We start from the raw sequence: 12,601 nt of genomic DNA, 5'->3' as shown, positions 1-12,601 counted from the left end.
ATATTTACTTGCTGGCATATTGAGTTAAAAGCCTGTACCATACTACTATTAGAGGCAAGGGGATCTAAACAAATGCCAACCTTGTCTTCGACCTTTGCTAATACCTCTTTCAGAAAGGTGATCGGGGTCACATTAGACCATTTCAATCTTCGGCCCTGGTCCTTAATTATCAAATCAGTCACACACCGCGTAACAGAATCTTTAGGATCTTTAAAATCAAATACCCCCCCCCCCTGTGTAACCTCTAATACCACGGGGTTATGGTCACTAAAAACAGAGTCTACTACCCTATAACTTAAGATAGAAGCCAAAATAAAGGATGATTTAAAAATATAATCTATGACCGAGCCTGTGTCTTTCCCTTTGAACGTTGAAGGTCTAAAACCAATTGGACAACAACTCGATTCATAGAGATCAAATGAGGCCGAAAAATTCTCCAATACTTCCCCATATTTAGTATGCTCAAAATGTGTGATGAGCGAAAAGGATGTGCCCCCTTTATCTTCCGAAATGCAATTCAAGCAGCAAGGGTGAATATTGAAGTCGCCCATGAGAATAATCTCAAAACTACTTTTAATTAATTTATAACTTTCCAAAAATTCCTCAAGTGATGCTATGAGTTGGTTTGTGCTGACAAATTCAGGGGAATTATAAAAATTAATGAGTAGAATGGTGAGTGAATTTGACACTGACAGTTCTACAACTAAAAAATGCGGAGAAGAGGTCTCTAGCTGTTTAACTTTCCCTTTCAGGTTAAGTGAAAGTAATATAGATAGGCCACCCTTTGCTCTGCCCATCACACTTGGTATTGCAGGATAATAAAATGCCCAAACCCATCTAAATCAAATCTTTTGACTATATCCCACGTTTCCTGGAAGGATATAATATCGAAAGATGAGATGAAACTCAGCCAGTTCTGATCTTCGCTCTTCGATCTTAAGCCTGCGATGTTCCAACTAAGAATCCTACACATCTTCTTACATGTCAAATGGGAAATCTGGTTGGTATCTTTTGTCTTGTGTAGTCAATCCGAGTTGTCTGTGAGTAACAATGGTGCAAAACGGTTGGATAGGGAGACACCCTCAGGCTGTTTACCTTTCAGGGTCAGTGTCGATATCGTAAATGATGGTGAGTGCCAAAGAGCAGGAGCTGAAGCCCCGTTCTTATGTTGCATGGCAAAGTGGCATGGCCCTAGAGTAGGTGTAGTTCTATTCCCAGCTACCTTCTGTGAATGTGAATAGGCCTTCATATTCCCCCGCGGAGCATAAAAATACCCCAGTGGGAGTGGTCAAATTCCATTATTTGTAATGGGAGACCCATCCCAGAAAAGTTTATCTGCAACCTCTTTCTCTGAGAAATTGATGATGATGCAGTCTCCCACAATGTTCTTCTCTCCATGTCCCACCCACCCCACCCTTCTGGCCATGATGATTGAACGAGTTATATCATGTTCACCACTAGAATATTGTTTACGCCATTCCCTAGATTTGTCTTGTAAGTCCCTGGTGGACTCTTTCTCCTTTTGGTGTAGAGACGGAACCCCAGTTATTACTGCCACAAAGGGGGCCGCCTCAGGTGGTAAATGCAACCTAGCGGTGCTGGGAAAACTAAGGGTAGGTGGAATGTGGGAAGTATTAGGACGTGCTGCGGTGGTCACATTTGTGGCTGGGATGGGATTGTGTTTTGACGATGACTTACTAATACCAGATGTAGCCACCTTATGAGGTAGAGTTAATGGTTGGGTTGGTGGAGCATGTGTAGGTAGCAGGGGTGCGTTTGCAAGAGAGGGTTGTGTCGCAATGCATTCCATGGACTCCAGATTGTGAGTTTCATTAGTCTTATTATTGTTTGCAGAAAATTGATCTCTTGAGCGAAAATCATTAATAAATAAATCAATTTTCTCACATCTCTTTAGTAACCCGGCCAAACAAGTATTCAAACAGTCAACAATGTCTTTTCCAATTTCTTCCAGTATTGGTTCTAGTCGGGCATTAATCAATTCTTCCACTTTATCCCCCATAAGTGAGCAGATGTCACGAAAAAATTCCTGGTGAAGGCAAGCTGGAATGCCTTTCCCCCCATTCCCCCCATTTTTCTTGGGCTTCTTTTTGGTTTTATTTGGTGAAACATTTTGACCCAAGCCCTGGCTCTCTAGACACGGTTCTGAGGGATCATTAGTCTCAGAGTCAATAACAGGAGATGCCTCAACCAAGAGACAATCAGGGGTTGCCTCAATGGGATGTGAGGGGTCAATGTTAGATGAGTCAGTGGCCTTCCCCAGTTCCAATTCCTTTTCGGCGTTGAATATGTTCTGGTTAATAGCGCCAACATCCGATGTAAGATATGAAATAATGGTATCTGCCTTAAGGGGTACCTTAGCATCTTTAGCCCCCTGTCCCTCAGGCCCCAAATGTTTGCGCTTACCCATTACTTCGCTCAATGGGGGTGGCCCAGCCCGGCCTCCTCTGGCCCCTGACGGCCACAGACGGCCCGCCCTCTGCCCGGGCTCCGCCCGACTCCGCCCGCGCGCGTCCCACAACGCGGGAGGTGCTGCTGGTGTTTATGCACCTCCGGCCGGAAGCTGCAGGTCTCAGGAGGCGGCGTCCCGGTCCCGGTCTGACAGGGATGCTGGGAGGTGTAGTTTTGCGAGGCTCCTCCCCACTCAGCGGCCGTTAGCACTCGGCGGTGGGGGAGAGCGGTGGAAAGTGATGGCCCCAGCAAAAGTCCCCGTGCAGCAGCAGGAAGCTCAAGGTAAGCTGCAAATAATGCCCCCAGACAGACAGCAGCAAAGACCCCCGCTCCACCGGAGGTGCTGCTGGTGTTTATGCACCTCCGGCCGGAAGCTGCAGGTCTCCGGAGGCGGCGTCCCGGTCCCGGTCTGACAGGGATGCTGGGAGGTGTAGTTTTGCAAGGCTCCTCCCCACTCGGTGGCCGGTAGCACTCGGCGGCGGGGGGGAGCGGTGGAAAGCGATGGCCCCAGCGAAAGTCCCCGTGCAGCAGCAGGAAGCTCCAGGTAAGCTGCAAATAATGCCCCCAGACAGACAGCAGCAAAGAACCCCCCTCGACTTGTCTGCTGCATTCGACACCATCTCTCACCAGATTCTGCTAGATAGACTGCACTCAATAGGCATTCGGGACACAGCCTTAGAATGGCCGAGGGACTTCCTCAAACACAGAACCCAAACAGTGAACCTTGGATGTTTTAAATCCAAAACCACCTTAGTAACCAAAGGGGTACCCCAGGGCTCCTGTCTTAGTCCCACTCTTTTCAACGTGTACGTCTTAAACAACTCCTTCTATCCTATGATAAGGAAACCCCCCACATTCAAAATATATTTGCGGATGGCATGAAAGTGATAACTTCTTGGATGAGCTGCAATTTCCTGCAGCTAAACAAAGGAAAAACAGAAATCATGCTTTTTAAAGATGCAGTCACCGGCTGGTCCCCCAGCTGGTGGCCAAAACAACTTGGCCCAGCGCCTTCTCCTAAGCCAGTGGGTAAAAATTTAGGAGTCTTTATCGACAACAACCTGAATCTGAATAAACACATACCAGCAACCAAACAAGCTTGCTTTCATGCCCTCAGCCTGCTTCGTAAAGTCTTCCACTTCCTCCAGTCTTCAACACGCAAGACCCTGATTCACACCTTAGTACTCAGCCGCCTGGATTTTAGCAATGCTCTGCTGATCTCCGCCAAGGGCTCAGCCTTACAAAGTCTACAGGTGATGCAGAATACAGCAGCCCGATTGGTAACCAGTGATCCTTATCATGCCCCCTCTCTTCCACTCTTACGTAAACTCCACAGGCTACCTATTCGTAAAAGAATTCACTTCAAAGTTTGCTGCAGAGTGTTCAAAGGCCTAAACCAGTTGGGTCCGATCTATCTGGCCGATAAACTGATCAAATACATAACATCATGCACCCTTCATTCAGAAGGGAAAGGCCTTCTTGTCACTCCTCGCATCAGGCAATCCAAACTGGGAGGTAAATCATTCTCCTATCTTGCTCCCAAACTCTGGAATCAATTACCCCTGGATATCCGCCTCTCCAATAACTACCTAGGCTTTAGGAAAAAACTAAAAACTAAAAACTGTCTGCACTACCTCTTTATGGCTGCAGCGCGTAGTTACCCCATTTGGGGTGATTCAGGCGCTTTACAAATGACACAAATAAATAAATAAAAACAATAAGAGCCGGGCGATTCAGAGCTGGCGTTTACCTTGCAGCGTGGCTCCATGTTAATTCAGTCACTTACCTTGTCAATGCCAAAATGCGGCCTCCTCAGTGGACCAGTGGGCAAGGCGTTCTGCCTGTTGATGTAAGAATGGAAGAGGGGTGGGTTTTTAAAAGGGCACATTGTCTCGAGAGAATACTCTAGTGAGAGAGTCTACATGCTTACCTGAAACGTTGCAGGCTCCCTTCCTGCTCATTCCTCTGACAGTGCCCCGGTAACGTGGGCCCATCAGACAGGTTTTTAAATGGCAGTGAGCATGCATGGTGAAAAGACTGTGAATGAGGCTCTCCGAGCTTTATTGGCCTTTAAATTAGTGAAAAGCTAAAAAGTGGGACATGATTTACACAGTATTAAAAAATAAGAATAAGAAATGGAGTCCGGTGTTTTAAAAAAACAGTCAGTTGTGCCCTTGGAATTGAACAACACAGTGAAGAGACTACGTGCTCGTAATCTGTCATGAGAGAGAAGGAAAATGTCTATCTTTTCTTCATAGTTCCTGAGTTCTTAACAATCCATGCACAAACTAGTCACTAAAAATGTCTGATATTCCCTACTTAGATGTTATCACATGTTATAGTGTTTGATGGTGTTATGGTAACATATGGGACTCCAGTTTGTTGAGGTACTACAGCCTGATCAAATGATTCATGGGGCTCATATAAGGGTACAGGACTCTTTTGGGTCACACTATGTAAAAGGTACAGACTGTACTTAAAGTTATGGTTCTGTAGAGTCGCATATTGTAAGCGAATATGTGCCAGGGAATGTCGTTGTTCAAACCTGTTTGGTGTGTCTTAAGATGGTGGACCCAGCGTTGTTCTTTATCATAAATAACTCATTCTGCATTGTAGTCTCTGACCAATAGTGTTTCTAGGACGATCCATCGGAGCTCCTCAATTGTGTGGTTTGCTTCAATAAAGTGGTTGCTCATTTTGGTAGTCACTTCTTTGCACTTGATGTTGCTCCTATGTTCATAAATCCTTTGTTTGATTTTGTGGCAGGTCATGCCAATGTACCTCATGCCACAAGGGCAAGTTATCATGTAAATTACACATGTTGTGTTACAATTAGTGTGATGCTGGATTGTCCAGGTCAGGTTTGGTGTTAGTTGTATGGTCTTTGTTGGTTGGGTCAACTTACACACTGAGAATGTGCCACAAGGGTTATTGCAGTCATATTCCATGCTGACAAGATTGTTTCCATTTTTGGTAGAGATTTATGAGGTCAAATGTGTGGACAAGGGTATCTTTGATGTTGTGAGTTCTCTTTTTTACAAATCTAGGTTTAGGCCACTGTAGTTTCCTGAAGTCAGGATTCTCCAGTTTTTGTTCACAATCTTCTTTACTGTATTGAACGCTACACTATATGTTGTGACATAGGTGAGGGTGTCAGTGGTAGTTTTAGGGGTTATCTCAAGTAAATACTCACTGGGCTGGTTTCTTGCCCTTTTCTGACACCTACGTATTGTCCTGAGAGGGTAATTTCTGTTTTTCAGTTTCAGACAGAGAGTAGAAGCTTGGTCCTTGTAGTCCTCCAATTTGCTACAAATCCTCCTAATGCGTAGGAATTGGCTGTAAGATAGGTTGTCTCTGAGGGGTCATGGGTGGAAGCTCTTGTAGGATAGGAGACTGTTCTTGGATGTGGGTTTATATTATGTTTTTGTATTCAAGCTGTTTTCTTCCACATAGATCGTGATGTCTAGGAAGTCTAGTTTGTGCTTCTCAGCTGTGTAAGTGAACTTTAGGAACTCGTCCCTGGTGTTTATCCATTCCTGGAATTCCGATAGGCTCTCTATTGTGTCATTCCATATCATGATTTAGTTGTCTATGTAGCGCCTCCAGAACAAGATCTTCCTCTTGAATAGGTTATTATTATTTAGGATATGAGTTTGTTCAAAGTTGCTCACGTATTGTCCGGCTATACTAGGGGAAAACATGCTGCCCATGGAAGTCCTGTGCTATTGAAGACAAAGGTCCTTAGATTTTCAAGATCAAAAAAGAGAATAAAATATAGACCATAATAGGAGACTATATTAATCACTGCCCAGCCACACAGGATATTTATTTTAAACAATGTAAAGAAATTAGACAAATGGTAATAAGGCACAATCCTGTACGATATTGGGGGAAACAAACAACAATTAGGAAGGGTTTTACAGGCAAAAAACGAGCATTTGTTGGCCACTTTTCAATCAGTGTCAAGTTAAAGTTATGCCAAAGAAGTGCCAGACACAACAAGATTCAACATAATAGTTAAGTCGTGAAAGCACTGCAATTAGTCGACGTTTCGATCCCTTATGGTCAAATTTTTATGGGACCATCATCAGGACTGACATTCTAACAGCATTTACCTGCCTGAATTATTAAAACAATTTAACAACTGCCTGTATGGGGTGGAAGAAAGAAAAGAAGGGGGAAAAAAGCAGATAGCCTAATTAAAAACCTGAAAGTCCTAATACGCTTTTAGTGTACGGAACATTTATTCGGATTCGACTTAAAGTGCTCTAGTCGATGTGCTTCACTCGTGAAGGGAATGGACATTCAACCCAGGGTGTATCTGTGACTGGTGGGATAAGCATTCAAATCGCTTTGAGTCATTACATGTATTTGAACCGGTTTTACTTGGCCTCGTGAGTTACTCTCGGTAAATCAGAACATGTTGCATACATTGTCAAGGTCGGTCCATTCTTTTTAAACCCAGAGAGCAGAGTTGATTGTAATTTTGAAATTTTGAACCAATGCGGCGCGCGACCATTCAGTAGTGCATACATCCGTGTTACATTCATTGCGTGTACGGGGATATAAAGGGGGTGGTTTTGGTCTCGTGAACAGGGTTAACTTTGTGGCTTTGGGTGTATGACTTACCCGGATGTGCGAAGCATGGACCCCTAGGAGTGAGGGTGGTCGATTAACTGGTGCTCGCCTAGAGGGAAGGATAGCGGGATGAAAATGGGTTCATTAAAAGCAAGTATGGTGTTTATCCATTCCTGGAATTCCGGTAGGCTCTCTATTGTGTCATTCCATATCATGATTTTGTCATCTATGTAGCGCCTCCAGAACAAGATCTTCCTCTTGAATAGGTTATTATTATTTAGGATATGGGTTTGTTCAAAGTTGCTCACGTATAGTCTGGCTACACTAGGGAAAAACATGCTGCCCATGGAAGTCCTGTGGCATTGTAAGTAGATACTTCCCTCATATTCAAAAAAGTTTTCCATCAAGGCCATTCAACAGCATTCTAATACAAAGTGCTGTGGTGTTCTGTGTGGCCACTCTTGCAAAAAGAGTATCTCTTCTATGGTCTCCAGGGTTTTTACTTGCTGGAGGCTCGTGTACAGACTCTCGATGCCGAGGCCTACAAGGCACATTGAGTTCTCTTGGTAAGGTTGATCTTTTAGTAGGTTAAGTAGGTCTCTGGTATCCTTGTTTTGGATTCTCCCAACAGAATCCTGAAGAAATCCCAGGCAATGTTTGATTTCTTCTGGTGAGGCCTCTCATCTCCAGATTCACCAGAATCCAAGTGTTGCACTTCCTGTTCCACCGGCTGTTCCACCTGATCTCCCTCTTTCGGCTGAGTTGCCAAACTATGCAAAAAAAAACCACTCCAACAAATACTAGTGAACTGCTCACAATGAACTACACTTAAAGAATGTTCAAGACAGATAAATGGGCGTGTTCTTCCTATTCTTATTGTTGAAAAGTGTTTCATCCCATCTTAATTCTCGGTCACATCATCTTTGCAATGATTAGCGTCTTTGCAAAGACCGCAAATTAAACAGAATGATATTTTATTTGAAAATAATTACTCAAACATAAGTATTAATCGACTGATATTAAACCCCAAATGTGGATCATACAATGTAATATGTATAAATGTGTTATACACTTCACCAAAAACATACTTGTTGTACCACATGAATATTTTTTTGCTGGGCCCCGAGATAATGGCTTGTCACTTAAGCTACACTTTACCAATTTGCTGTAAAACTATGCAAACCATTGACTTTTCTTTGTTTGTAGTTATATTCTATTCATGAGTTCCTTTTTTGAAAGTAACTTTTTTAAATTGATGTTTTTGGTAAATGTATTGTTAATATAAAGTTAAACCATTTGTTACAAACAGCTGAACTCAAACTCTTTGTATAACATTTGTATTTGTGACTATTGATGTTATTGCGACCTCCGGTGTTGCTGTGAAGGAGGAAAATGCATTTTTGATGTAGTTATTTCGACAAATGAATACAAGCGGAAAGTTATATTAGGATCCTACTAAATAACTACAATGAAACTTTATGTAAAATATGTCTATATAGGTGGTTTACACTTTGTCAAAATCACCCAGTATTCACAGTGTGTCCTTGGCAATTGCACTGATAGAATCACACAGGCATCACATATGCAATCATACAATCACCCAGGCACTACTCATGCACTTATGTAATTACCCAGACATTACACGCTCACAGATCCATACAACCACTCACACACCCACTTTCAAAGTTTATAGGTTACAGTTAGGAAATAAAATTAAGAACACCTTTTAAATTCACTGAAAAAAACAAATGTTACAGGGATGTTATAGATAGGAATTAGCATTTAAAAAAACCTTAGAAATGAAAGGAAAACAGGATATTTTAAAAGAGAAAAGTGAAACTGTTTCAGTTTAATTTTTTTAAAGGCAGGCCTGCTCTTAAAAAATATTTCCTCATGACCCCTTCCTGTTGCGAGTGGTTTACCACCTAATTGAACTAGGTGGTAAACTGCTGTTTTTTTCGGCCGCAAAACTGACCTCAAAACAATTGTACATGGCATGGTGAATTGCTATTAGGTAGGGTTGCCCCATCTTAAAGGTGGTCTGTGACTCGCAAAATATCATTTGTACATGCCATTACCCTTTTTTGCGGTCGCAAATCGGAGGATCTCCTGTTTGCGACCTCAAAAAAGGGTTGTTCATCAGGCCTGAATCATGTGGATTTGTTTTTATACAGTACATTTCATTTTATCCGAAAGCCTGGTTGTGGTTTTCTTTCTGGACTGGCTGCTTTTTGCAGTTTATATTTTATTGGACAGAATTGTTTCCACTCATTGCTGTACCAAACTGAGGATTTTGTGACATTGCATGATTGTTTGGGACGAAACGTCTAGGTAGTTACTGACCTGTGGGTAAATCAAACCCTTAGTAATAGGTGGGGAATTATCAAAACAGGTCATTAGATTTTGTGCGTTTTTCACAGTACTATTTAGCTGGAAAGATGTAAGAAGCATACTTGTTGGATTTTTATTGATGACATGACTCCGCCATTTTGTCCAATTGAAATTGATTATAGTGAAACCTTGGCTTTGAGAGCAAAAAAGGAGCATACAGAATGTATTGTAGCAGACTATGGTCAAAATACCAATCATTTGTTTGTGGTCTTATACTGATTTTAGGATTTTGTCACTTTCTAAGTTGACTTTAAACTCTGCAAATTGCTAATCCTTGGATTCGATGGACCATGTTTGAGAGAAAAATATTTTATTTCATGATTTTTTATTAAAATTATGTATGGTGGGGAGGCGTGACTAGCAGCCAACGATGGCGGCCGCAGCTTAGAGAGGCTCCCGTGAGGAAGCGGCTTCCCACTGAAATCCGTCATATTTATCCTGATTTTCGAGGTGCTTAAAGGGGTGGATCGGACCCAGAGGCCGTGCAGCACCCGGTGGTTTAATTTGGCGACGGCGAAGACCCTGAACCAGCGCGACATCGCTTGGCAGAGATCGACGAGAGGTGGGGCCTAACGCTCTCCTGGAGGCAGCGGAGTTGCGTATACTTGGGAATCGTCCGTAAATAAACTTTTGGCAGCGGTGGTTGGCCGGACGTACCGGTGTCCGGGACGCACTGCCAGGACAATCTGCAAACATCCTCCGGCGGCCCGGTGATACAAGTGGGGCCCCGAGTCAGCTAGTGGCGGTGGATATTCGTGTGACCACGCCTGGAGGCGCCGTAGATAACGACGGGACCCGGGCGGCCGGATCCGCCATCTTGGGCGTTGGCTGCACGTCTTGCCCCGGGCTCTTCCAGCAACCGCCCCCGCGGAGCCGCCCGCCATGGCGGAGCAATAAAGACCTGCCGTCTTTGGGATCTTCCAGGTGACTACTACTGCAACGGTCACCTAACGTGACCACCCACGGACGGCAGCAGGATAACGAAGCACCGGCCCTCCTTGGTTTGATCACGGACTTACGCTGGTCCGAGAAAGTCCGCAAGACCAAAGCCATGTCCAACAGAGGCCCCAGGAATAGCACTACTCAGGCCAAATTGGACAAATTCGCTTACGAGAGGCAAACTCCTCCCCAAGAACAGCGCAAAAATGCGGGGAAAGCGTCGGAGTCTGAGGGGGCGAAGAAGGCCACACTAGAGGACGTTCTGGCGACACTGGCTCAGGTGCAGGCAACGGTAGGAGCGACGGCCACTGAAGTCACCCTGATACGGGCGGACCTCCAGAAAATGAATGAAAGGGTAAAGCAGGTGGAGGTGGTCACTAAATCACTGGTCAAAGACGTGTCTGAGTTACAAACGGCGATGGAACGGCTACAAACGGATAACAAACTGCTCAGAGAAAAGTTGGATGACCAAGAAGGGCGCTCCCGACGCAATAACGTTCGAATTTTAGGAGTGCCGGAATCTGAAGACAATGGCGCCATGGACCTATATGTGGAAGAAATAATTAAAACCAGACTCCAACCTAAAGGCATATCAAACTTTTTTTCAGTGGAACGGGCACATAGAGTGACGGGGGGCAAACCAAAGACAGGTGGTCAGCCTAGACCAATACTGGCAAGACTTTTCGATTTCAGAGACCGCAACGCCATCTTGCAGGCCGCAAGGGTGGCGCCGTCGATCCAAATACAGAACTCAAGAATTGCCTTCTTCCCAGACTACACGGCAGAGGTCTCTAGAAAGCGCAGAACATTCCTGGAGGTAAAGAAAACTTTGAGGGAAAAGGAACTGCCGTATTCAATGCTTTTTCCGGCCCGGCTGCGAGTGGTAGCGGACAAAAAAGTATGGTTTTTCGATTCCCCAGAAGCGGCCCGGGACTGGCTTGAGGGGTGGCATCATGTGGACCGGCAGCGGAGACGACACAGGTCTACCCAGGATCGCAGAGGCGACAGCAGAACTGGCTCACAGACGTCAGGGCGTGGAGGAGCGGAGGGCTCTCCGTCCCGTGGTTTTGCGGGGGCCGGTGGTGAAGAATGAACCCCACACTCCAATTCTTATGAACAGGGCAATCGCTGACCATTCACATACTGGTTTATAGCTGCAATTGGACACTGGCACGAACACCCTAACGGCACGCAGGGATGCCGCCTGCTCGGGGAGACGATCTCCCCCCTACACGCAAGTACTCTGGTTGCGGGATGGGTTAAGCACTCTGCTCAGTTGGGGGGGCGGGCAGTTGAAAGTCCATTAGGCAGGGTAGCAGGGAGGGGGGTTGGGGGGGATTGTATTTGACAGTTAGGAATGTATATAGACGGTCGAGGACGATGCTTGAATTTCAGTATGAGTCAATGCAAGATGGGTGGGATGGACAATGATCATAAGCCTCCGTGATGTCCCTCAGCCCTTCGCTATGCACCGGCATAGCCGCCATACCTGATCCACTTCTTGACCAATACACCATGAAGCCCATAATACCTAACGGCTGATAATTCTGACCCATTAAGTGGGGTGGTGGACCCTGAGTCACAGTGCCCTCCCTTACGCTTACTGTCTTGGAATGTGAGATGTCTGGGGGACAGGGTCAAACGAGGGTTTGTACTGACTGCAATTAAAAGACAAAAACCCACCATAGCACTACTGCAAGAAACTCATCTTGTAGGGGGGGCTACCAAGGCCTTAGATCGACGAGGATATAAAATGTTGGTCCCCTCTGCGTTCACGTCCGGTTCCAGGGGGACCGGTATCCTGATACAGAAAAATGCACGTTTCATCCCCTTACTGACTAAAACTGATGATCAGGGCTGCTTTGCGGCCTTGCAGGGGCAGTGGGAGGGGAAACTTTTTAATCTGGTCTCAGTATATATTCCACCGGCATTGCAATCGGTTCACCTCCCAAAAATTAGGTGACTTCCTTCTGACTCTCCCCGAGGGGGAGATCATCCTACGGGGGGACTTTAATGCAGTTCTAGACACACAACTTGATAGATACCCCACACCGGTTCAGGCGGGTGGGGGCCCCTACCTTCAGCGGTTTGTAACAGCCATCGGATTGACTGACGCCTGGAGACATTTGCATCCTGGTACAAAACAATACACCTTTCACTCAGCTGTGCACGGCAGTCTATCTCGCATTGACCACTTCCTGAGGCTGGGAGAGGGCCTCCAACA

Source organism: Lissotriton vulgaris, chromosome 3_1 (assembly GCF_964263255.1).
Source record: "Lissotriton vulgaris chromosome 3_1, aLisVul1.2, whole genome shotgun sequence".
NCBI classification, from domain to species: Eukaryota; Metazoa; Chordata; class Amphibia; order Caudata; family Salamandridae; genus Lissotriton; species Lissotriton vulgaris.
This window is presented reverse-complemented; position numbering follows the sequence as displayed.